We start from the raw sequence: 24848 nt of genomic DNA on the forward strand, positions 1-24848 counted from the left end.
AAGAGCACAAATCACTGAAGAGTTGTGACTGTACTACAGCAGGCAGGTGAAAAATGGTCAGCGGACTTTACAGCATGCTTCTTCTCTTTTTCAATGAAACTAGATTGAGATAGTGATTTTGGTTCTGCACAGAGAAGCAGTTAGGCTTGGCTCAGCATATCATCCTTTTTCATCTTCAGAACTGCTTCAAGGAAGAGGGGAATTAGCTCAAATGGTAGAGCGCTTGCTTTGCATGCGAGAGGCAGTGGGATCAATGCCCACATTCTCCATGGATCCTTTTGCTACTTTAGGTCTTACAAAGGAGAGGAGTGGGATCTAGAAAAGCACGCTAAAGCAGTAATTTTCAGCTTCTAAACACTGAAGCCTGTAGTTTCCATAGGATATTTGGAAATCTGGAAAGATGCTGTTTTTGGTGGAGGGTGAGAATGAGTAAAAAGGCTGAAAGTCCTTAGAAAGTAGTCTGGAATTGAGGTTTTCTGATATGGGGTGTGCAGAAATCTGTTAAGGATCATGTGGTAAAACGTCAGGATTGTAATTAACCCAGCATCTGCTTTGTGCGCAACACATCAAAATGAGTCAGGGGAATTAGCTCAAGTGGTAGAGCGCTCGCTTAGCATGTGAGAGGTAGTGGGATCGATGCCCACATTCTCCATTTTTTTTTTTCTGCAACCAAAGAGCTGAAATATAAAGTTTGACATGCTGGTGGATATGCAACTACCTAGTCAGGTTGAAAGGAAGCACTTGTAATGCTTAATAGGTATCTTGTATATGGCAATTCATGGATTAAATAAGGACAAAAAGTGATCTGTTAGCCTTTGGTTGGCTGTGAAAAGGATCAGTGTGAGCTAAAGAGGAAATAGCAGAAGAGGCCCTAATTCATCTGTTCTTCCCTTTCTCCTAATTTCACACCCCTTTTATCATATACAAGAGCACAAATCACTGAAGAGTTGTGACTGTACTACAGCTGGCAGGTGAAAAATGGGCAGCGGACTTTACAGCATGCTTCTTCTCTTTTTCAATGAAACTAGATTGAGATAGTGATTTTGGTTCTACACAGAGAAGCAGTTAGGCTTGGCTCAGCATATCATCCTTTTTCATCTTCAGAACTGCTTCAAGGAAGAGGGGAATTAGCTCAAATGGTAGAGCGCTCGCTTTGCATGCGAGAGGCAGTGGGATCAATGCCCACATTCTCCATGGATCCTTTTGCTACTTTAGGTCTTACAAAGGAGAGGAGTGGGATCTAGAAAAGCATGCTAAAGCAGTAATTTTCAACTTCTAAACATTGAAGCCTGTAGTTTCCATAGGATATTTGGAAATCTGGAAAGATGCTGTTTTTGGTGGAGGGTGAGAATGAGTAAAAAGGCTGAAAGTCCTTAGAAAGTAGTCTGGAATTGAGGTTTTCTGATATGGGGTGTGCAGAAATCTGTTAAGGATCATGTGGTAAAACATCAGGATTGTAATTAACCCAGCATCTGCTTTGTGCGCAACACAGCAAAATGAGTCAGGGGAATTAGCTCAAGTGGTAGAGCGCTCGCTTAGCATGTGAGAGGTAGTGGGATCGATGCCCACATTCTCCATTTTTTTTTTCTGCAACCAAAGAGCTGAAATATAAAGTTTGTCATGCTGGTGGATATGCAACTACCTAGTCAGGTTGAAAGGAAGCACTTGTAATGCTTAATAGGTATCTTGTATATGGAAATTCATGGATTAAATAAGGACAAAAAGTGATCTGTTAGCCTTTGGTTGGCTGTGAAAAGGATCAGTGTGAGCTCAAGAGGAAATAGCAGAAGAGGCCCTAATTCATCTGTCCTTACCTTTCTCATAGTTTCACACCCCTTTTATCATATACAAGAGCACAAATCACTGAAGAGTTCTGACTGTACTACAGCTGGCAGGTGAAAAATGGGCAGCGGACTTTACAGCATGCTTCTTCTCTTTTTCAATGAAACTAGATTGAGATAGTGATTTTGGTTCTGCACAGAGAAGTAGTTAGGCTTGGCTCAGCATATCATCCTTTTTCATCTTCAGAACTGCTTCAAGGAAGAGGGGAATTAGCTCAAATGGTAGAGCGCTCGCTTTGCATGCGAGAGGCAGTGGGATCAATGCCCACATTCTCCATGGATCCTTTTGCTACTTTAGGTCTTACAAAGGAGAGGAGTGGGATCTAGAAAAGCACTCTAAAGCAGTAATTTTCTGCTTCTAAACATTGAAGCCTGTAGTTTCAATAGGATATTTGGAAATCTGGAAAGATGCTGTTTTTGGTGGAGGGTGAGAATGAGTAAAAAGGCTGAAAGTCCTTAGAAAGTAGTCTGGAATTGAGGTTTTCTGATATGAGGTGTGCAGAAATCTGTTAACTCACAGAGACCCAGTGTTGTAATATTACAACATCACATTTAAGGCTACAAAATAAACCCTCCCCCATTTTTTTTCTTTTTAAAACTTCATGTACATTACTAATAGAACCTATTGTTCAGTTCTGCAACACCATTGGATGGTTGAATGTGTAAATAGGTCTGTTTATCTGGCCATGAAGTCATACAACCCTGTTGCCTGCTTTGGAGTATATCATCTTGTTGTTTTGGACGGGATACATCAGGACTAAAGTAAGTAAAAAGCTTGAAATATTTTTTTATGTGATCATTAATATGTGTAGATCATGCAGATTTTATGACATCATTGAATATACTGATTTTAAGAGATTTAGAGCTGGTTATTTCTATGTTGTAATTTTACAACAGTGGGTCAAAGTGATAGCAAGGTTTTGTCTGCACTCCCCTGAGACCCAGTGTTGTAATATTACAACATCACATTTAAGGCTACAAAATAAACCCTCCCCCATTTTTTTTCTTTTTAAAACTTCATGTACATTACTAATAGAACCTATTGTTCAGTTCTGCAACACCATTGGATGGTTGAATGTGTAAATAGGTCTGTTTATCTGGCCATGAAGTCATACAACCCTGTTGCCTGCTTTGGAGTAATGATGTCCATTCCCTCTGCACACCACTGGAGTACTTTCAGAAGTTTGTGACAGAAGATATGATCAACGCTCTGGCAGATAACACAAATCAGTACAGTTTTCAGAAGAAAGGATCATCTATAAACACAAACACAAAGGAAATAGAGCAGATGATTGGCATGTATCTGAAGATGGGTCTTGTCCAAATGCCTGGAGTCCGTATGTACTGGGAAGCAGACACAAGATACAGTCCTGTCGCTGATGTAATGTCACGAAACAGATTCCAGTCTCTGTTGACATCATTACATTTTGTGAACAATCTAACCGTGTCTGAGATGGAACAAAAAAGTGACAAACTCTGGAAACTCAGACCATGGCTTGATGCTTTCAGAGAGAAATGCCTAAAAGTGGTCCCTGAAGAACATAACTCTGTTGATGAAATGATGATCCCTTTCAGGGGGAAATTCAGCAGCATCAAACAGTACATGCGTGGCAAGCCAAACCCATGGGGGTTCAAGCTGTGGGCAAGGACTGGAATCTCTGGTATACTTTGTGATTTTGATGTGTACCAAGGCAGTGTGAATGGAATACGGGCAAGATCTGAACTTGGACTATCAGGGGATGTTGTGATGAAACTTGCTTCCACACTTCCACATAGTCACAACTACAAGATCTATGCAGACAACTTTTTCACCAGCATCCCATTGATAGTTAGGCTGCTGGATTGTGGAATTCATTACACAGGAACAGCCAGACAAGTGCGCCTTCCAAACTGTAATCTTGAGGATGAGAAAAGCTTGAAGAAAAAGGGAAGAGGAAGCTTTGATGTCAGAGTGGAGTCAAATCACAACATTTGTGCTGTGAAATGGTTTGACAACAGACAGGTTACACTTGTGTCTTCCTTTGCTGGCCCACAACCAGTGGAGAAGATTCAACGCTGGGACAAAACTGCCAAAAGATTTGTTGAAGTTGAGAGGCCTTATATCGTGGCTGCCTATAATAAATTCATGGGCGGAGTGGATTTGTTAGACTCATTTGCAGCAAAATACAAGTTTCCACTGAAGTCCTACCGCTGGTACCTTTACATCTTCTGGCACACCATTAACCTAGCTGTGATCAATGCTTGGCTCCTGTACAAAAGGGACTGCAAAGCTTTGGATATCCCAAAGAAACAGATGCTAAACAGGAGAATGTTTCAGGCCCAGTTGGCATCTTCTCTTATCCTGATCGGAACGGCTGGGTCAGTGTCAAAGCGAGGGCGACCATCTGCAAGCCCAGTTTCATCAAGAGGGGGCACCTTGACTTCCCAAAAGAGGCAGTTTACAGATGATGGAGGTTCTTCAGCTGCCATGACAGCCAAAAAGTCAAATGCACACCCTCCAAAGGAAGTTTGCAAGGACATGATTGGACATTTTCTCATCAAAGCCGATAGAGGACGGTGCCGACACTGTGCAAAAGGCTATACCAAAACACTTTGCAGGAAGTGCAATGTTCGCCTGTGCTTTTCAGAGCAAAATAACTGTTTTTGGAACTACCATAACTGAATAAATGAACAAATAAAACATGCACATATAGGGCTCGATTCACAAAACCGTGCTATGAAGATAGCACAAGTGCTATTTCATAGCGTGGCCGTTTTTACCCGTATTTGCGCTAACATGAAATTTTTTGTGCAAAAACACGAAATTTCTTGATTACCGCTGATAGAAGTCAATGGGCGCTTCACAGGGAAAAATTTGCGTTTTTATATGATACTCATTTTTTGTATTAAATTGATAATAAAAATTACTTTTTTCTTTATTATACTATTGTTGTTGTGTATATACATAAACTTAGGTGGGTCTTTATAAGCTGTAAAGTACAAATAAACTTTTAATTATTCCTTACATGTGTTCAGAGAGAGAGTGACACTATTGAAATTCTGCTACCTTACAGGCCCAGCGTTGCAATTTTACAACATCCTCCCCAAAAGTTACTAAAATGTCAAAATAAAAAATAAAAACACTGATTTAGGGATCACAAGCCTCCTATAACAACATGTGAACGTTCGAAAACATTTTTTTACGTTTTTTTCTATATTTGGGTCTCTGGGGGTGGATCATGTGGTAAAACGTCAGGATTGTAATTAACCAAGCATCTGCTTTGTGCGCAACACAGCAAAGTGAGTCAGGGGAATTAGCTCAAGTGGTAGAGCACTCGCTTAGCATGTGAGAGGTAGTGGGATCGATGCCCACATTCTCCATTTTTTTTTTCTGCAACCAAAGAGCTGAAATATAAAGTTTGACATGCTGGTGGATATGCAAATATCTAGTCAGATTGAAAGGAAGTATTTGCAATGCTTAAAAGGTATCCTGTATTTGGAAGTTCCTGGATTAAATAAGGACAAAAGTGATCTTTTAGCCTTTGGTTGGCTGTGAAAAGGATCAGTGTGAGCTCAAGAGCAAATAGCAGAAGAGGCCCTAATTCATCTGTTCTTCCCTTTCTCCTAGTTTCACACCCCTTTTATCATATAGAAGAGCACAAATCACTGAAGAGTTGTGACTGTACTACAGCAGGCAGGTGAAAAATGGTCAGCGGACTTGACAGCATGCTTCTTCTCTTTTTCAATGAAACTAGATTGAAATAGTGATTTTGGTTCTGCACAGAGAAGCAGTTAGGCTAGGCTCAGCATATCATCCTTTTTCATCTTCTGAACTACATCAAGGAAGATGGGAATTAGCTCAAAAGGTAGAGTGCACTCTTTGCATACAAGAGGCAGTGGGATCAATGCCCACGTTCTCCATGGATCCTTTTGCTACTTTAGGTCTTACAAAGGAGAGGAGTGGAATCTAGAAAAGCATGCTAAAGCAGTAATTTTCAGCTTCTAAACACTGAAGCCTGTAGTTTCCATAAGATATTTTGAAATCTGGAAAGATGCTGTTTTTGGTGGAGGGTGAGAATGAGTAAAAAGGCTGAAAGTCCTTAGAAAGTAGTCTGGAATTGAGGTTTTCTGATATGGGGTGTGCAGAAATCTGTTAAAGATCATGTGGTAAACCGTCAGGATTGTAATTAACCCAGCATCTGATTTGTGCGCAACACATCAAAATCAGTCAGGGGAATTAGCTCAAGTGGCAGAGCGCACGCTTATCATGTGAGAGGTAGTGGGATCGATGCCCACATTCTCCATTTTTTTTTTTCTGCAACCAAAGAGCTGAAATATAAAGTTTGACATGCTGGTGGATATGCAACTACCTAGTCAGGTTGAAAGGAAGCACTTGTAATGCTTAAAAGGTATCCTGTATTTGGAAGTTCCTGGATTAAATAAGGACAAAAAGTGATCTTTTAGCCTTTGGTTGGCTGTGAAAAGGATCAGTGTGAGCTCAAGAGCAAATAGCAGAAGAGGCCCTAATTCATCTGTTCTTCCCTTTCTCCTAGTTTCACACCCCTTTTATCATATACAAGAGAAGAAATCACTGAAGAGTTGTGACTGTACTACAGCAGGCAGGTGAAAAATGGTCAGCGGACTTGACAGCATGCTTCTTCTCTTTTTCAATGAAACTAGATTGAGATAGTGATTTTGGTTCTGCACAGAGAAGCAGTTAGGCTAGGCTCAGCATATCATCCTTTTTCATCTTCTGAACTGCTTCAAAGAAGAGGGGAATTAGCTCAAATGGTAGAGCGCTTGCTTTGCATGCGAGAGGCAGTGGGATCAATGCCCACATTCTCCATGGATCCTTTTGCTACTTTAGGTCTTTTAAAGGAGAGGAGTGGGATCTAGAAAAGCACACTAAAGCAGTAATTTTCAGCTTCTAAACATTGAAGCCTGTAGTTTCCATAGGATATTTGGAAATCTGGAAAGATGCTGTTTTTGGTGGAGGGTGAGAATGAGTAAAAAGGCTGAAAGTCCTTAGAAAGTAGTCTGGAATTGAGGTTTTCTGATATGGGGTGTGTAGAAATCTGTTAAGGATCATATGGTAAAACGTCAGGATTGTAATTAACCCAGCATATGCTTTGTGCGCAACACAGAAAACTGAGTCAGGGGAATTAGCTCAAGTGGTAGAGCGCTTGCTTAGCATGTGAGAGGTAGTGGGATCGATGCCCACATTCTCCATGGATCCTTTTGCTACTTTAGGTCTTACAAAGGAGAGGAGTGGGATCTAGAAAAGCATGCTAAAGCAGTAATTTTCAGCTTCTAAACACTGAAGCCTGTAGTTTCCATAGGATATTTGGAAATCTGGAAAGATGCTGTTTTTGGTGGAGGGTGAGAATGAGTAAAAAGGCTGAAAGTCCTTAGAAAGTAGTCTGGAATTGAGGTTTTCTGATATGGGGTGTGCAGAAATCTGTTAAGGATCATGTGGTAAAACGTCAGGATTGTAATTAACCCAGCATATGCTTTGTGCGCAACACAGAAAACTGAGTCAGGGGAATTAGCTCAAGTGGTAGAGCGCTTGCTTAGCATGTGAGAGGTAGTGGGATCGATGCCCACATTCTCCATGGATCCTTTTGCTACTTTAGGTCTTACAAAGGAGAGGAGTGGGATCTAGAAAAGCATGCTAAAGCAGTAATTTTCAGCTTCTAAACACTGAAGCCTGTAGTTTCCATAGGATATTTGGAAATCTGGAAAGATGCTGTTTTTGGTGGAGGGTGAGAATGAGTAAAAAGGCTGAAAGTCCTTAGAAAGTAGTCTGGAATTGAGGTTTTCTGATATGGGGTGTGCAGAAATCTGTCAAGGATCATGTGGTAAAACGTCAGGATTGTAATTAACCCAGCATCTGCTTTGTGCGCAACACAGCAAAATGAGTCAGGGGAATTAGCTCAAGTGGTAGAGCGCTCGCTTAGCATGTGAGAGATAGTGGGATCAATGCCCACATTCTCCATGGATCCTTTTGCTACTTTAGGTCTTATAAAGGAGAGGAGTGGGATCTAGAAAAGCACACTAAAGCAGTAATTTTTAGCTTCTAAACATTGAAGCCTGTAGTTTCCATAGGATATTTGGATATCTGGAAAGATGCTGTTTTTGGTGGAGGGTGAGAATGAGTAAAAAGGCTGAAAGTCCTTAGAAAGTAGTCTGGAATTGAGGTTTTCTGATATGGGGTGTGCAGAAATCTGTTAAGGATCATGTGGTAAAACGTCAGGATTGTAATTAACCCAGCATCTGCTTTGTTCGCAACACATCAAAATGAGTCAGGGGAATTAGCTCAAGTGGTAGAGCGCTCGCTTCGCATGTGAGAGGTAGTGGGATCGATGCCCACATTCTCCATTTTTTTTTTTCTGCAACCAAAGAGCTGAAATATAAAGTTTGACATGCTGGTTGGATATGCAACTACCTAGTCAGGTTGAAAGGAAGCACTTGTAATGCTTAAAAGGTATCCTGTATTTGGAAGTTCCTGGATTTAATACGGACAAAAAGTGATCTTTTAGCCTTTGGTTGGCTGTGAAAAGGATCAGTGTGAGCTCAAGAGCAAATAGCAGAAGAGGCCCTAATTCATCTGTTCTTCCCTTTCTCCTAGTTTCACACCCCTTTTATCATATACAAGAGAAGAAATCACTGAAGAGTTGTGACTGTACTACAGCAGGCAGGTGAAAAATGGTCAGCGGACTTGACAGCATGCTTCTTCTCTTTTTCAATGAAACTAGATTGAGATAGTGATTTTGGTTCTGCACAGAGAAGCAGTTAGGCTAGGCTCAGCATATCATCCTATTTCATCTTCTGAACTGCTTCAAAGAAGAGGGGAATTAGCTCAAATGGTAGAGCGCTTGCTTTGCATGCGAGAGGCAGTGGGATCAATGCCCACATTCTCCATGGATCCTTTTGCTACTTTAGGTCTTTTAAAGGAGAGGAGTGGGATCTAGAAAAGCACACTAAAGCAGTAATTTTCAGCTTCTAAACATTGAAGCCTGTAGTTTCCATAGGATATTTGGAAATCTGGAAAGATGCTGTTTTTGGTGGAGGGTGAGAATGAGTAAAAAGGCTGAAAGTCCTTAGAAAGTAGTCTGGAATTGAGGTTTTCTGATATGGGGTGTGTAGAAATCTGTTAAGGATCATATGGTAAAACGTCAGGATTGTAATTAACCCAGCATATGCTTTGTGCGCAACACAGAAAACTGAGTCAGGGGAATTAGCTCAAGTGGTAGAGCGCTTGCTTAGCATGTGAGAGGTAGTGGGATCGATGCCCACATTCTCCATGGATCCTTTTGCTACTTTAGGTCTTACAAAGGAGAGGAGTGGGATCTAGAAAAGCATGCTAAAGCAGTAATTTTCAGCTTCTAAACACTGAAGCCTGTAGTTTCCATAGGATATTTGGAAATCTGGAAAGATGCTGTTTTTGGTGGAGGGTGAGAATGAGTAAAAAGGCTGAAAGTCCTTAGAAAGTAGTCTGGAATTGAGGTTTTCTGATATGGGGTGTGCAGAAATCTGTTAAGGATCATGTGGTAAAACGTCAGGATTGTAATTAACCCAGCATATGCTTTGTGCGCAACACAGAAAACTGAGTCAGGGGAATTAGCTCAAGTGGTAGAGCGCTTGCTTAGCATGTGAGAGGTAGTGGGGTCGATGCCCACATTCTCCATAGATCCTTTTGCTACTTTAGGTCTTACAAAGGAGAGGAGTGGGATCTAGAAAAGCATGCTAAAGCAGTAATTTTCAGCTTCTAAACACTGAAGCCTGTAGTTTCCATAGGATATTTGGAAATCTGGAAAGATGCTGTTTTTGGTGGAGGGTGAGAATGAGTAAAAAGGCTGAAAGTCCTTAGAAAGTAGTCTGGAATTGAGGTTTTCTGATATGGGGTGTGCAGAAATCTGTTAAGGATCATGTGGTAAAACGTCAGGATTGTAATTAACCAAGCATCTGCTTTGTGCGCAACACAGCAAAATGAGTCAGGGGAATTAGCTCAAGTGGTAGAGCGCTCGCTTCGCATGTGAGAGGCAGTGGGATCGATGCCCACATTCTCCATTTTTTTTTTTCTGCAACCAAAGAGCTGAAATATAAAGTTTGACATGCTGGTGGATATGCAACTACCTAGTCAGGTTGAAAGGAAGCACTTGTAATGCTTAATAGGTATCTTGTATATGGAAATTCATGGATTAAATAAGGACAAAAAGTGATCTGTTAGCCTTTGGTTGGCTGTGAAAAGGATCAGTGTGAGCTCAAGAGGAAATAGCAGAAGAGGCCCTAATTCATCTGTTCTTCCCTTTCTCCTAGTTTCACACCCCTTTTATCATATACAAGAGCACAAATCACTGAAGAGTTGTGACTGTACTACAGCAGGCAGGTGAAAAATGGGCAGCGGACTTTACAGCATGCTTCTTCTCTTTTTCAATGAAACTAGATTGAGATAGTGATTTTGGTTCTACACAGAGAAGCAGTTAGGCTTGGCTCAGCATATCATCCTTTTTCATCTTCAGAACTACTTCAAGGAAGAGGGGAATTAGCTCAAATGGTAGAGCGCTTGCTTTGCATGCGAGAGGCAGTGGGATCAATGCCCACATTCTCCATGGATCCTTTTGCTACTTTAGGTCTTACAAAGGAGAGGAGTGGGATCTAGAAAAGCACACTAAAGCAGTAATTTTCAGCTTCTAAACATTGAAGCCTGTAGTTTCCATAGGATATTTGGAAATCTGGAAAGATGCTGTTTTTGGTGGAGGGTGAGAATGAGTAAAAAGGCTGAAAGTCCTTAGAAAGTAGTCTGGAATTGAGGTTTTCTGATATGGGGTGTGCAGAAATCTGTTAAGGATCATGTGGTAAAACGTCAGAATTGTAATTAACCCAGCATCTGCTTTGTGCGCAACACATCAAAATGAGTCAGGGGAATTAGCTCAAGTGGTAGAGCGCTCGCTTCGCATGTGAGAGGTAGTGGGATCGATGCCCACATTCTCCATTTTTTTTTTCTGCAACCAAAGAGCTGAAATATAAAGTTTGACATGCTGGTGGATATGCAAATATCTAGTTAGATTGAAAGGAAGTATTTGCAATGCTTAAAAGGTATCCTGTATTTGGAAGTTCCTGGATTAAATAAGGACAAAAAGTGATCTTTTAGCCTTTGGTTGGCTGTGAAAAGGATCAGTGTGAGCTCAAGAGCAAATAGCAGAAGAGGCCCTAATTCATCTGTTCTTCCCTTTCTCCTAGTTTCACACCCCTTTTATCATATACAAGAGCACAAATCATTGAAGAGTTGTGACTGTACTACAGCAGGCAGGTGAAAAATGGTCAGCGGACTTGACAGCATGCTTCTTCTCTTTTTCAATGAAACTAGATTGAGATAGTGATTTTGGTTCTGCACAGAGAAGCAGTTAGTCTAGGCTCAGCATATCATCCTTTTTCATCTTCTGAACTGCTTCAAGGAAGATGGGAATTAGCACAAAAGGTAGAGTGCACGCTTTGCATACAAAAAGCAGTGGGATCAATGCCCACATTGTCCATGGATCATTTTGCTACTTTAGGTCTTACAAAGGAGAGGAGTGGGATCTAGAAAAGCATGCTAAAGCAGTAATTTTCAGCTTCTAAACATTGAAGCCTGTAGTTTCCATAGGATATTTGGAAATCTGGAAAGATGATGTTTTTGGTGGAGGGTGAGAATGAGTAAAAAGGCTGAAAGTCCTTAGAAAGTAGTCTGGAATTGAGGTTTTCTGATATGGGGTGTGCAGAAATCTGTCAAGGATCATGTGGTAAAACGTCAGGATTGTAATTAACCCAGCATCTGCTTTGTGCGCAACACAGAAAACTGAGTCAGGGGAATTAGCTCAAGTGGTAGAGCGCTTGCTTGGCATGTGAGAGGTAGTGGGATCGATGCCCACATTCTCCATGGATCCTTTTGCTACTTTAGGTCTTACAAAGGAGAGGAGTGGGATCTAGAAAAGCATGCTAAAGCAGTAATTTTCAGCTTCTAAACACTGAAGCCTGTAGTTTCCATAGGATATTTGGAAATCTGGAAAGATGCTGTTTTTGGTGGAGGGTGAGAATGAGTAAAAAGGCTGAAAGTCCTTAGAAAGTAGTCTGGAATTGAGGTTTTCTGATATGGGGTGTGCAGAAATCTGTCAAGGATCATGTGGTAAAACGTCAGGATTGTAATTAACCCAGCATCTGCTTTGTGCGCAACACAGCAAAATGAGTCAGGGGAATTAGCTCAAGTGGTAGAGCGCTCGCTTAGCATGTGAGAGATAGTGGGATCAATGCCCACATTCTCCATGGATCCTTTTGCTACTTTAGGTCTTATAAAGGAGAGGAGTGGGATCTAGAAAAGCACACTAAAGCAGTAATTTTTAGCTTCTAAACATTGAAGCCTGTAGTTTCCATAGGATATTTGGATATCTGGAAAGATGCTGTTTTTGGTGGAGGGTGAGAATGAGTAAAAAGGCTGAAAGTCCTTAGAAAGTAGTCTGGAATTGAGGTTTTCTGATATGGGGTGTGCAGAAATCTGTTAAGGATCATGTGGTAAAACGTCAGGATTGTAATTAACCCAGCATCTGCTTTGTTCGCAACACATCAAAATGAGTCAGGGGAATTAGCTCAAGTGGTAGAGCGCTCGCTTCGCATGTGAGAGGTAGTGGGATCGATGCCCACATTCTCCATTTTTTTTTTTCTGCAACCAAAGAGCTGAAATATAAAGTTTGACATGCTGGTTGGATATGCAACTACCTAGTCAGGTTGAAAGGAAGCACTTGTAATGCTTAAAAGGTATCCTGTATTTGGAAGTTCCTGGATTTAATACGGACAAAAAGTGATCTTTTAGCCTTTGGTTGGCTGTGAAAAGGATCAGTGTGAGCTCAAGAGCAAATAGCAGAAGAGGCCCTAATTCATCTGTTCTTCCCTTTCTCCTAGTTTCACACCCCTTTTATCATATACAAGAGAAGAAATCACTGAAGAGTTGTGACTGTACTACAGCAGGCAGGTGAAAAATGGTCAGCGGACTTGACAGCATGCTTCTTCTCTTTTTCAATGAAACTAGATTGAGATAGTGATTTTGGTTCTGCACAGAGAAGCAGTTAGGCTAGGCTCAGCATATCATCCTTTTTCATCTTCTGAACTGCTTCAAAGAAGAGGGGAATTAGCTCAAATGGTAGAGCGCTTGCTTTGCATGCGAGAGGCAGTGGGATCAATGCCCACATTCTCCATGGATCCTTTTGCTACTTTAGGTCTTTTAAAGGAGAGGAGTGGGATCTAGAAAAGCACACTAAAGCAGTAATTTTCAGCTTCTAAACATTGAAGCCTGTAGTTTCCATAGGATATTTGGAAATCTGGAAAGATGCTGTTTTTGGTGGAGGGTGAGAATGAGTAAAAAGGCTGAAAGTCCTTAGAAAGTAGTCTGGAATTGAGGTTTTCTGATATGGGGTGTGTAGAAATCTGTTAAGGATCATATGGTAAAACGTCAGGATTGTAATTAACCCAGCATATGCTTTGTGCGCAACACAGAAAACTGAGTCAGGGGAATTAGCTCAAGTGGTAGAGCGCTTGCTTAGCATGTGAGAGGTAGTGGGATCGATGCCCACATTCTCCATGGATCCTTTTGCTACTTTAGGTCTTACAAAGGAGAGGAGTGGGATCTAGAAAAGCATGCTAAAGCAGTAATTTTCAGCTTCTAAACACTGAAGCCTGTAGTTTCCATAGGATATTTGGAAATCTGGAAAGATGCTGTTTTTGGTGGAGGGTGAGAATGAGTAAAAAGGCTGAAAGTCCTTAGAAAGTAGTCTGGAATTGAGGTTTTCTGATATGGGGTGTGCAGAAATCTGTTAAGGATCATGTGGTAAAACGTCAGGATTGTAATTAACCCAGCATATGCTTTGTGCGCAACACAGAAAACTGAGTCAGGGGAATTAGCTCAAGTGGTAGAGCGCTTGCTTAGCATGTGAGAGGTAGTGGGATCGATGCCCACATTCTCCATGGATCCTTTTGCTACTTTAGGTCTTACAAAGGAGAGGAGTGGGATCTAGAAAAGCATGCTAAAGCAGTAATTTTCAGCTTCTAAACACTGAAGCCTGTAGTTTCCATAGGATATTTGGAAATCTGGAAAGATGCTGTTTTTGGTGGAGGGTGAGAATGAGTAAAAAGGCTGAAAGTCCTTAGAAAGTAGTCTGGAATTGAGGTTTTCTGATATGGGGTGTGCAGAAATCTGTTAAGGATCATGGGGTAAAACGTCAGGATTGTAATTAACCAAGCATCTGCTTTGTGCGCAACACAGCAAAATGAGTCAGGGGAATTAGCTCAAGTGGTAGAGCGCTCGCTTCGCATGTGAGAGGCAGTGGGATCGATGCCCACATTCTCCATTTTTTTTTTTCTGCAACCAAAGAGCTGAAATATAAAGTTTGACATGCTGGTGGATATGCAACTACCTAGTCAGGTTGAAAGGAAGCACTTGTAATGCTTAATAGGTATCTTGTATATGGAAATTCATGGATTAAATAAGGACAAAAAGTGATCTGTTAGCCTTTGGTTGGCTGTGAAAAGGATCAGTGTGAGATCAAGAGGAAATAGCAGAAGAGGCCCTAATTCATCTGTTCTTCCCTTTCTCCTAGTTTCACACCCCTTTTATCATATACAAGAGCACAAATCACTGAAGAGTTGTGACTGTACTACAGCAGGCAGGTGAAAAATGGGCAGCGGACTTTACAGCATGCTTCTTCTCTTTTTCAATGAAACTAGATTGAGATAGTGATTTTGGTTCTACACAGAGAAGCAGTTAGGCTTGGCTCAGCATATCATCCTTTTTCATCTTCAGAACTACTTCAAGGAAGAGGGGAATTAGCTCAAATGGTAGAGCGCTTGCTTTGCATGCGAGAGGCAGTGGGATCAATGCCCACATTCTCCATGGATCCTTTTGCTACTTTAGGTCTTACAAAGGAGAGGAGTGGGATCTAGAAAAGCACACTAAAGCAGTAATTTTCAGCTTCTAAACATTGAAGCCTGTAGTTTCCATAGGATATTTGGAAATCTGGAAAGATGCTGTTTTTGGTGGAGGGTGAGAATGAGTAAAAAGGCTGAAAGTCCTTAGAAAGTAGTCTGGAATTGAGGTTTTCTGATATGGGGTGTGCAGAAATCTGTTAAGGATCATGTGGTAAAACGTCAGAATTGTAATTAACCCAGCATCTGCTTTGTGCGCAACACATCAAAATGAGTCAGGGGAATTAGCTCAAGTGGTAGAGCGCTCGCTTCGCATGTGAGAGGTAGTGGGATCGATGCCCACATTCTCCATTTTTTTTTTCTGCAATCAAAGAGCTGAAATATAAAGTTTGACATGCTGGTGGATATGCAACTATCTAGTCAGATTGAAAGGAAGTATTTGCAATGCTTAAAAGGTATCCTGTATTTGGAAGTTCCTGGATTAAATAAGGACAAAAAGTGATCTGTTAGCCTTTGGTTGGCTGTGAAAAGGATCAGTGTGAGCTCAAGAGCAAATAGCAGAAGAGGCCCTAATTCATCTGTTCTTCCCTTTCTCCTAGTTTCACACCCCTTTTATCATATACAAGAGCACAAATCATTGAAGAGTTGTGACTGTACTACAGCAGGCAGGTGAAAAATGGTCAGCGGACTTGACAGCATGCTTCTTCTCTTTTTCAATGAAACTAGATTGAGATAGTGATTTTGGTTCTGCACAGAGAAGCAGTTAGTCTAGGCTCAGCATATCATCCTTTTTCATCTTCTGAACTGCTTCAAGGAAGATGGGAATTAGCACAAAAGGTAGAGTGCACGCTTTGCATACAAAAAGCAGTGGGATCAATGCCCACATTGTCCATGGATCATTTTGCTACTTTAGGTCTTACAAAGGAGAGGAGTGGGATCTAGAAAAGCATGCTAAAGCAGTAATTTTCAGCTTCTAAACATTGAAGCCTGTAGTTTCCATAGGATATTTGGAAATCTGGAAAGATGATGTTTTTGGTGGAGGGTGAGAATGAGTAAAAAGGCTGAAAGTCCTTAGAAAGTAGTCTGGAATTGAGGTTTTCTGATATGGGGTGTGCAGAAATCTGTCAAGGATCATGTGGTAAAACGTCAGGATTGTAATTAACCCAGCATCTGCTTTGTGCGCAACACAGAAAACTGAGTCAGGGGAATTAGCTCAAGTGGTAGAGCGCTTGCTTGGCATGTGAGAGGTAGTGGGATCGATGCCCACATTCTCCATGGATCCTTTTGCTACTTTAGGTCTTACAAAGGAGAGGAGTGGGATCTAGAAAAGCATGCTAAAGCAGTAATTTTCAGCTTCTAAACACTGAAGCCTGTAGTTTCCATAGGATATTTGGAAATCTGGAAAGATGCTGTTTTTGGTGGAGGGTGAGAATGAGTAAAAAGGCTGAAAGTCCTTAGAAAGTAGTCTGGAATTGAGGTTTTCTGATATGGGGTGTGCAGAAATCTGTCAAGGATCATGTGGTAAAACGTCAGGATTGTAATTAACCCAGCATCTGCTTTGTGCGCAACACAGCAAAATGAGTCAGGGGAATTAGCTCAAGTGGTAGAGCGCTCGCTTAGCATGTGAGAGATAGTGGGATCAATGCCCACATTCTCCATGGATCCTTTTGCTACTTTAGGTCTTATAAAGGAGAGGAGTGGGATCTAGAAAAGCACACTAAAGCAGTAATTTTTAGCTTCTAAACATTGAAGCCTGTAGTTTCCATAGGATATTTGGATATCTGGAAAGATGCTGTTTTTGGTGGAGGGTGAGAATGAGTAAAAAGGCTGAAAGTCCTTAGAAAGTAGTCTGGAATTGAGGTTTTCTGATATGGGGTGTGCAGAAATCTGTTAAGGATCATGTGGTAAAACGTCAGGATTGTAATTAACCCAGCATCTGCTTTGTTCGCAACACATCAAAATGAGTCAGGGGAATTAGCTCAAGTGGTAGAGCGCTCGCTTCGCATGTGAGAGGTAGTGGGATCGATGCCCACATTCTCCATTTTTTTTTTTCTGCAACCAAAGAGCTGAAATATAAAGTTTGACATGCTGGTTGGATATGCAACTACCTAGTCAGGTTGAAAGGAAGCACTTGTAATGCTTAAAAGGTATCCTGTATTTGGAAGTTCCTGGATTTAATACGGACAAAAAGTGATCTTTTAGCCTTTGGTTGGCTGTGAAAAGGATCAGTGTGAGCTCAAGAGCAAATAGCAGAAGAGGCCCTAATTCATCTGTTCTTCCCTTTCTCCTAGTTTCACACCCCTTTTATCATATACAAGAGAAGAAATCACTGAAGAGTTGTGACTGTACTACAGCAGGCAGGTGAAAAATGGTCAGCGGACTTGACAGCATGCTTCTTCTCTTTTTCAATGAAACTAGATTGAGATAGTGATTTTGGTTCTGCACAGAGAAGCAGTTAGGCTAGGCTCAGCATATCATCCTTTTTCATCTTCTGAACTGCTTCAAAGAAGAGGGGAATTAGCTCAAATGGTAGAGCGCTTGCTTTGCATGCGAGAGGCAGTGGGATCAATGCCCACATTCTCCATGGATCCTTTTGCTACTTTAGGTCTTTTAAAGGAGAGGAGTGGGATCTAGAAAAGCACACTAAAGCAGTAATTTTCAGCTAATAAACATTGAAGCCTGTAGTTTCCATAGGATATTTGGAAATCTGGAAAGATGCTGTTTTTGGTGGAGGGTGAGAATGAGTAAAAAGGCTGAAAGTCCTTAGAAAGTAGTCTGGAATTGAGGTTTTCTGATATGGGGTGTGTAGAAATCTGTTAAGGATCATATGGTAAAACGTCAGGATTGTAATTAACCCAGCATATGCTTTGTGCGCAACACAGAAAACTGAGTCAGGGGAATTAGCTCAAGTGGTAGAGCGCTTGCTTAGCATGTGAGAGGTAGTGGGATCGATGCCCACATTCTCCATGGATCCTTTTGCTACTTTAGGTCTTACAAAGGAGAGGAGTGGGATCTAGAAAAGCATGCTAAAGCAGTAATTTTCAGCTTCTAAACACTGAAGCCTGTAGTTTCCATAGGATATTTGGAAATCTGGAAAGATGCTGTTTTTGGTGGAGGGTGAGAATGAGTAAAAAGGCTGAAAGTCCTTAGAAAGTAGTCTGGAATTGAGGTTTTCTGATATGGGGTGTGCAGAAATCTGTTAAGGATCATGTGGTAAAACGTCAGGATTGTAATTAACCAAGCATCTGCTTTGTGCGCAACACAGCAAAATGAGTCAGGGGAATTAGCTCAAGTGGTAGAGCGCTCGCTTCGCATGTGAGAGGCAGTGGGATCGATGCCCACATTCTCCATTTTTTTTTTTCTGCAACCAAAGAGCTGAAATATAAAGTTTGACATGCTGGTGGATATGCAACTACCTAGTCAGGTTGAAAGGAAGCACTTGTAATGCTTAATAGGTATCTTGTATATGGAAATTCATGGATTAAATAAGGACAAAAAGTGATCTGTTAGCCTTTGGTTGGCTGTGAAAAGGATCAGTGTGAGCTCAAGAGGAAATAGCAGAAGAGGCCCTAATTCATCTGTTCTTCCCTTTCTCATAGTTTCACACCCCTTTTATCATATACAAGAGCACAAATCACTGAAGAGTTCTGACTGTACTACAGCAGGCAGGTGAAAAATGGGCAGCGGACTTTACAGCATGCTTCTTCTCTTTTTCAATGAAACTAGATTGAGATAGTGATTTTGGTTCTACACAGAGAAGCAGTTAGGCTTGGCTCAGCATATCATCCTTTTTCATCTTCAGAACTACTTCAAGGAAGAGGGGAATTAGCTCAAATGGTAGAGCGCTTGCTTTGCATGCGAGAGGCAGTGGGATCAATGCCCACATTCTCCATGGATCCTTTTGCTACTTTAGGTCTTACAAAGGAGAGGAGTGGGATCTAGAAAAGCATGCTAAAGCACTAATTTTCAGCTTCTAAACATTGAAGCCTGAAGTTTCCATAGGATATTTGGAAATCTGGAAAGATGATGTTTTTGGTGGAGGGTGAGAATGAGTAAAAAGGCTGAAAGTCATTAGAAAGTAGTCTGGAATTGAGGTTTTCTGATATGGGGTGTGCAGAAATCTGTCAAGGATCATGTGGTAAAACGTCAGGATTGTAATTAACCCAGCATCTGCTTTGTGCGCAACACAGCAAAATGAGTCAGGGGAATTAGCTCAAGTGGTAGAGCGCTTGCTTAGCATGCAAGAGGCAGTGGGATCAATGCCCGCATTCTCCATGGATCCTTTTGCTACTTTAGGTCTTATAAAGGAGAGGAGTGGGATCTAGAAAAGCACACTAAAGCAGTAATTTTTAGCTTCTAAACATTGAAGCCTGTAGTTTCCATAGGATATTTGGATATCTGGAAAGATGCTGTTTTTGGTGGAGGGTGAGAATGAGTAAAAAGGCTGAAAGTCCTTAGAAAGTTGTCTGGAATTGAGGTTTTCTGATATGGGGTGTGCAGAAATCTGTTAAGGATCATGTGGTAAAACGTCAGGATTGTAATTAACTCAGCATCTGCTTTGTGCGCAACACATCAAAATGAGTCAGGGGAATTAGCTCAAGTGGTAGAGCGCTCGCTTCGCATGTGAGAGGTAGTGGGATCGATGCCCACATTCTCCATTTTTTTTTTCTGCAACCAAAGAGCTGAAATATAAAGTTTGACATGCTGGTGGATATGCAACTACCTAGTCAGGTTGAAAGGAAGCACTTGTAATGCTTAAAGGTATCCTGTATTTGGAAGTTCCTGGATTTAATAAGGACAAAAAGTGATCTTTTAGCCTTTGGTTGGCTGTGAAAAGGATCAGTGTGAGCTAAAGAGGAAATAGCAGAAGAGGCCCTAATTCATCAGTTCTTCCCTTTCTCCTAGTTTCACACCCCTTTTATCATATACAAGAGCACAAATCACTGAAGAGTTGTGACTGTACTACAGCAGGCAGGTGAAAAATGGTCAGCGGACTTGACAGCATGCTTCTTCTCTTTTTCAATGAAACTAGATTGAGATAGTGATTTTGGTTCTGCACAGAGAAGCAGTTAGGCTAGGCTCAGCATATCATCCTTTTTCATCTTCTGAACTGCTTCAAGGAAGATGGGAATTAGCACAAAAGGTAGAGTGCACGCTTTGCATACAAAAAGCAGTGGGATCAATGCCCACATTCTCCATGGATCCTTTTGCTACTTTAGGTCTTACAAAGGAGAGGAGTGAGATCTAGAAAAACACGCTAAAGCAGTAATTTTCAGCTTCTAAACATTGAAGCCTGTAATTTCCATAGGATATTTGGAAATCTGGAAAGATGCTGTTTTTGGTGGAAGGTGAGAATGAGTAAAAAGGCTGAAAGTCTTTAGAAAGTAGTCTGGAATTGAGGTTTTCTGATATGGGGTGTGCAGAAATCTGTTAAGGATCATGTGGTAAAACGGCAGGATTGTAATCAGTGTTCCCTCTAAGCGGGCGGGTGTTGTGAGCAAACTTTTTTCACTGTGAGCTAAAAATATCGGGCGCCAGCAAGTTATGAGCCAAATAAATATGTTGCTTTCTACCACAGAACTTCCTTACGTTTGTATGGAATCTATCCCCTTTCAACTTTAGAGAGTGCCCTCTCGTTCTCCCTGCCTTAGCTACTAAGTCTATTCCCTTCAGTACCTTGAATGTTTCTATCATGTCCCCTCTCAATCTCCTCTGCTCAAGGGAGAAGAGGCCCAGTTTCTCTAATCTTTCGCTGTACGGCAACTCCTCCAGCCCCTTAACCATTTTAGTTGCTCTTCTCTGGATCCTTTCGAGTAGTACCGTGTCCTTCTTAAAGTACCAGTGCTGGACGCAGTACTCCAGGTGAGGGCGTACCATGGCCCGGTACAGCAGCATGATAACCTTCTCTGTCTCTTCAGTCCAGCATCTGCCCCTTCCATTCACTGTCTGTCTTTCCCTGCCATCTCTCCTCCTTCCCCCCCCCCCACCCCCCAATTTGGTCTAGCATCCATCATCTTCCTTCTGTTCCCCTCATGGTCTGGCATCTCTATCCTTCCCTCCCCCCTGTGGTTTTTAGCATATCTCTCTTCTCATTTCCTCCACTCAGATCTGATCATTCTCTGCTCTCTCTTCCCTTTTCTTCTCTGGTCTTCCTTCTCTATTTTCTGCCTCCATCTAAATTAAATTCTTTCTTACTATTTAGTCCCGTTTCCCTCTTTTCACTGTGTCTACACACAGCTTGTCACCCCTTTCCCTCACCCCTCCATTATCTTACTATTTTCTTCCCCCTTTATTTATCTCCTCCTTCCATCCAGTATGTGTTCTTTCCCCAATTCCATTCAGCATCTGCTCTCCCTTCTCAACTGACATCCATCTGCCTTCTGCTCTCTCTCCCTTCTTCTCACTTCCATCATCTGTCCCCTTCTCTCTCTCTCTCATCTCCTCCATTCCATCATCTGCCCCTTCTCTCTCTCTCTCTCTCTCCCCCCCCCCCCAACTTCCATCATCTGCCCCCCTTCCCCTCACCTTTGTGGGTCACTTTCTTTCCCCTGAGGGTGGCTCATGTCACAGGGGAAGCTTTGGCCGAGCAGAACCGCTTGATTGACAGTGGAACTTACTTGATTGATGTCGATGCTGGGGCCCGTTGCCGTTTGAAGGAAAAAAAAAAAGGTGGAAAAAAGGAACCTGTAAAGGCGAGAGGAAGGGAAACCTCCAGGACAGCTGCTTTTTGCCCTCCTTCAGCGGCCCAAGAGTTCAGACCAGCAGCGGCAGCTCTGTATGCTTTTAACTTCGGCACAGAGCTGCCCCTAATCAATAGTTTAGCGCGGTTTCATGAGGCAGCCTCGGGGCCTTTGATAGCCGGCCCGCTTCGATGATGCGATGTGGGCCGGCCTAGCAAAGGCCCCGAGGCTGCCTTATGAAACCGCGCTAAACTATTGATTAGGGGCAGCTCTGTGCCGAAGTTAAAAGCATACACAGCTGCCGCTGCTGGTCTGGAGGTGCGGAGACAAAGCAGGAGGCAAACGCGGTGGAAGGCAGGAGTCCCGGCGAAGGCAGGAGTCCCGGCACAGCGACTGCAACAGGAAGTTGCAAGTCAGCTGACGCCGGCCTTTCGTTGCGGCGGGGACCGAATCCTTCGCGGACCGGCAAGATTTTGTTTGCGGACCGGCGGTTGAAGAACTGTGCTCTACACTGTGTGCGCTGTGACGAGAAACTTGTGCGCTGCGAGGTAATATTTTGTGCGCCAGCGCACCCCAGCGCAACTTAGCGGGAACACTGATTGTAATTAACCCAGCATATGCTTTGTGCGCAACACAGAAAACTGAGTCAGGGGAATTAGCTCAAGTGGTAGAGCGCTTGCTTAGCATGTGAAAGGTAGTGGGATCGATGCCCACATTCTCCATGGATCCTTTTGCTACTTTAGGTCTTACAAAGGAGATGAGTGGGATCTAGAAAAGCATGCTAAAGCAGTAATTTTCAGCTTCTAAACACTGAAGCCTGTAGTTTCCATAGGATATTTGGAAATCTGGAAAGATGCTGTTTTTGGTGGAGGGTGAGAATGAGTAAAAAGGCTGAAAGTCCTTAGAAAGTAGTCTGGAATTGAGGTTTTCTGATATGGGGTGTGCAGAAATCTGTTAAGGATCATGTGGTAAAACGTCAGGATTGTAATTAACCCAGCATATGCTTTGTGCGCAACACAGAAAACTGAGTCAGGGGAATTAGCTCAAGTGGTAGAGCGCTTGCTTAGCATGTGAAAGGTAGTGGGATCGATGCCCACATTCTCCATGGATCCTTTTGCTACTTTAGGTCTTACAAAGGAAAGGTGTGGGATCTAGAAAAGCATGCTAAAGCAGTAATTTTCAGCTTCTAAACACTGAAGCCTGTAGTTTCCATAGGATATTTGGAAATCTGGAAAGATGCTGTTTTTGGTGGAGGGTGAGAATGAGTAAAAAGGCTGAAAGTCCTTAGAAAGTAGTCTGGAATTGAGGTTTTCTGATATGGGGTGTGCAGAAATCTGTCAAGGATCATGTGGTAAAACGTCAGGATTGTAATTAACCCAGCATCTGCTTTGTGCGCAACACAGCAAAATGAGTCAGGGGAATTAGCTCAAGTGGTAGAGCGTTCGCTTAGCATGCGAGAGGCAGTGGGATCAATGCCCGCATTCTCCATGGATCCTTTTGCTACTTTAGGTCTTATAAAGGAGAGGAGTGGGATCTAGAAAAGCACACTAAAGCAGTAATTTTTAGCTTCTAAACATTGAAGCCTGTAGTTTCCATAGGATATTTGGATATCTGGAAAGATGCTGTTTTTGGTGGAGGGTGAGAATGAGTAAAAAGGCTGAAAGTCCTTAGAAAGTAGTCTGGAATTGAGGTTTTCTGATATGGGGTGTGCAGAAATCTGTTAAGGATCATGTGGTAAAACGTCAGGATTGTAATTAACCCAGCATCTGCTTTGTGCGCAACACATCAAAATGAGTCAGGGGAATTAGCTCAAGTGGTAGAGCACTCGCTTCGCATGTGAGAGGTAGTGGGATCGATGCCCACATTCTCCATTTTTTTTTTCTGCAACCAAAGAGCTGAAATATAAAGTTTGACATGCTGGTGGATATGCAACTACCTAGTCAGGTTGAAAGGAAGCACTTGTAATGCTTAATAGGTATCTTGTATATGGAAATTCATGGATTAAATAAGGACAAAAAGTGATCTGTTAGCCTTTGGTTGGCTGAGAAAAGGATCAGTGTGAGCTCAAGAGCAAATAGCAGAAGAGGCCCTAATTCATCTGTTCTTCCCTTTCTCCTAGTTTCACACCCCTTTTATCATATACAAGAGAAGAAATCACTGAAGAGTTGTGACTGTACTACAGCAGGCAGGTGAAAAATGGTCAGCGGACTTGACAGCATGCTTCTTCTCTTTTTCAATGAAACTAGATTGAGATAGTGATTTTGGTTCTGCACAGAGAAGCAGTTAGGCTTGGCTCAGCATATCATCCTTTTTCATCTTCTGAACTGCTTCAAGGAAGATGGGAATTAGCACAAAAGGTAGAGTGCACGCTTTGCATACAAAAAGCAGTGGGATCAATGCCCACATTCTCCATGGATCCTTTTGCTACTTTAGGTCTTACAAAGGAGAGGAGTGAGATCTAGAAAAACACGCTAAAGCAGTAATTTTCAGCTTCTAAACATTGAAGCCTGTAATTTCCATAGGATATTTGGAAATCTGGAAAGATGCTGTTTTTGGTGGAAGGTGAGAATGAGTAAAAAGGCTGAAAGTCTTTAGAAAGTAGTCTGGAATTGAGGTTTTCTGATATGGGGTGTGCAGAAATCTGTTAAGGATCATGTGGTAAAACGGCAGGATTGTAATCAGTGTTCCCTCTAAGCGGGCGGGTGTTGTGAGCAAACTTTTTTCACTGTGAGCTAAAAATATCGGGCGCCAGCAAGTTATGAGCCAAATAAATATGTTGCTTTCTACCACAGAACTTCCTTACGTTTGTATGGAATCTATCCCCTTTCAACTTTAGAGAGTGCCCTCTCGTTCTCCCTGCCTTAGCTACTAAGTCTATTCCCTTCAGTACCTTGAATGTTTCTATCATGTCCCCTCTCAATCTCCTCTGCTCAAGGGAGAAGAGGCCCAGTTTCTCTAATCTTTCGCTGTACGGCAACTCCTCCAGCCCCTTAACCATTTTAGTTGCTCTTCTCTGGATCCTTTCGAGTAGTACCGTGTCCTTCTTAAAGTACCAGTGCTGGACGCAGTACTCCAGGTGAGGGCGTACCATGGCCCGGTACAGCAGCATGATAACCTTCTCTGTCTCTTCAGTCCAGCATCTGCCCCTTCCATTCACTGTCTGTCTTTCCCTGCCATCTCTCCTCCTGCCCCCCCCCCCCCACCCCCCAATTTGGTCTAGCATCCATCATCTTCCTTCTGTTCCCCTCATGGTCTGGCATCTCTATCCTTCCCTCCCCCCTGTGGTTTTTAGCATATCTCTCTTCTCATTTCCTCCACTCAGATCTGATCATTCTCTGCTCTCTCTTCCCTTTTCTTCTCTGGTCTTCCTTCTCTATTTTCTGCCTCCATCTAAATT

General features: G+C 42.2%; 12 non-coding genes across 12 annotated transcripts; all 12 read left to right on the forward strand.

Moving 5' to 3' along the window:
• The first annotated feature begins 579 nt into the window (after window positions 1-579).
• TRNAA-AGC lies at window positions 580-652 on the forward strand. Its single transcript has one exon. It is a non-coding gene; the product is annotated as a tRNA-Ala (tRNA).
• A 469-nt stretch (window positions 653-1121) lies between these two features.
• TRNAA-UGC lies at window positions 1122-1194 on the forward strand. Its single transcript has one exon. It is a non-coding gene; the product is annotated as a tRNA-Ala (tRNA).
• Window positions 1195-1504: 310 nt separating this feature from the next.
• TRNAA-AGC lies at window positions 1505-1577 on the forward strand. The gene has a single exon. It is a non-coding gene; the product is annotated as a tRNA-Ala (tRNA).
• Window positions 1578-2045: 468 nt separating this feature from the next.
• TRNAA-UGC lies at window positions 2046-2118 on the forward strand. Its single transcript has one exon. It is a non-coding gene; the product is annotated as a tRNA-Ala (tRNA).
• Window positions 2119-5128: 3010 nt separating this feature from the next.
• TRNAA-AGC lies at window positions 5129-5201 on the forward strand. The gene has a single exon. It is a non-coding gene; the product is annotated as a tRNA-Ala (tRNA).
• A 2924-nt stretch (window positions 5202-8125) lies between these two features.
• TRNAA-CGC lies at window positions 8126-8198 on the forward strand. The gene has a single exon. It is a non-coding gene; the product is annotated as a tRNA-Ala (tRNA).
• Window positions 8199-10742: 2544 nt separating this feature from the next.
• TRNAA-CGC lies at window positions 10743-10815 on the forward strand. The gene has a single exon. It is a non-coding gene; the product is annotated as a tRNA-Ala (tRNA).
• Window positions 10816-12432: 1617 nt separating this feature from the next.
• TRNAA-CGC lies at window positions 12433-12505 on the forward strand. Its single transcript has one exon. It is a non-coding gene; the product is annotated as a tRNA-Ala (tRNA).
• Window positions 12506-15049: 2544 nt separating this feature from the next.
• Window positions 15050-15122, forward strand: TRNAA-CGC. Its single transcript has one exon. It is a non-coding gene; the product is annotated as a tRNA-Ala (tRNA).
• A 1617-nt stretch (window positions 15123-16739) lies between these two features.
• On the forward strand, window positions 16740-16812 carry TRNAA-CGC. The gene has a single exon. It is a non-coding gene; the product is annotated as a tRNA-Ala (tRNA).
• Window positions 16813-19356: 2544 nt separating this feature from the next.
• TRNAA-CGC lies at window positions 19357-19429 on the forward strand. Its single transcript has one exon. It is a non-coding gene; the product is annotated as a tRNA-Ala (tRNA).
• A 3820-nt stretch (window positions 19430-23249) lies between these two features.
• Window positions 23250-23322, forward strand: TRNAA-CGC. The gene has a single exon. It is a non-coding gene; the product is annotated as a tRNA-Ala (tRNA).
• Window positions 23323-24848: the final 1526 nt, after the last annotated feature.

The sequence above is a fragment of the Geotrypetes seraphini genome, chromosome 2 (assembly GCF_902459505.1).
Source record: "Geotrypetes seraphini chromosome 2, aGeoSer1.1, whole genome shotgun sequence".
Lineage (NCBI taxonomy): Eukaryota > Metazoa > Chordata > Amphibia > Gymnophiona > Dermophiidae > Geotrypetes > Geotrypetes seraphini.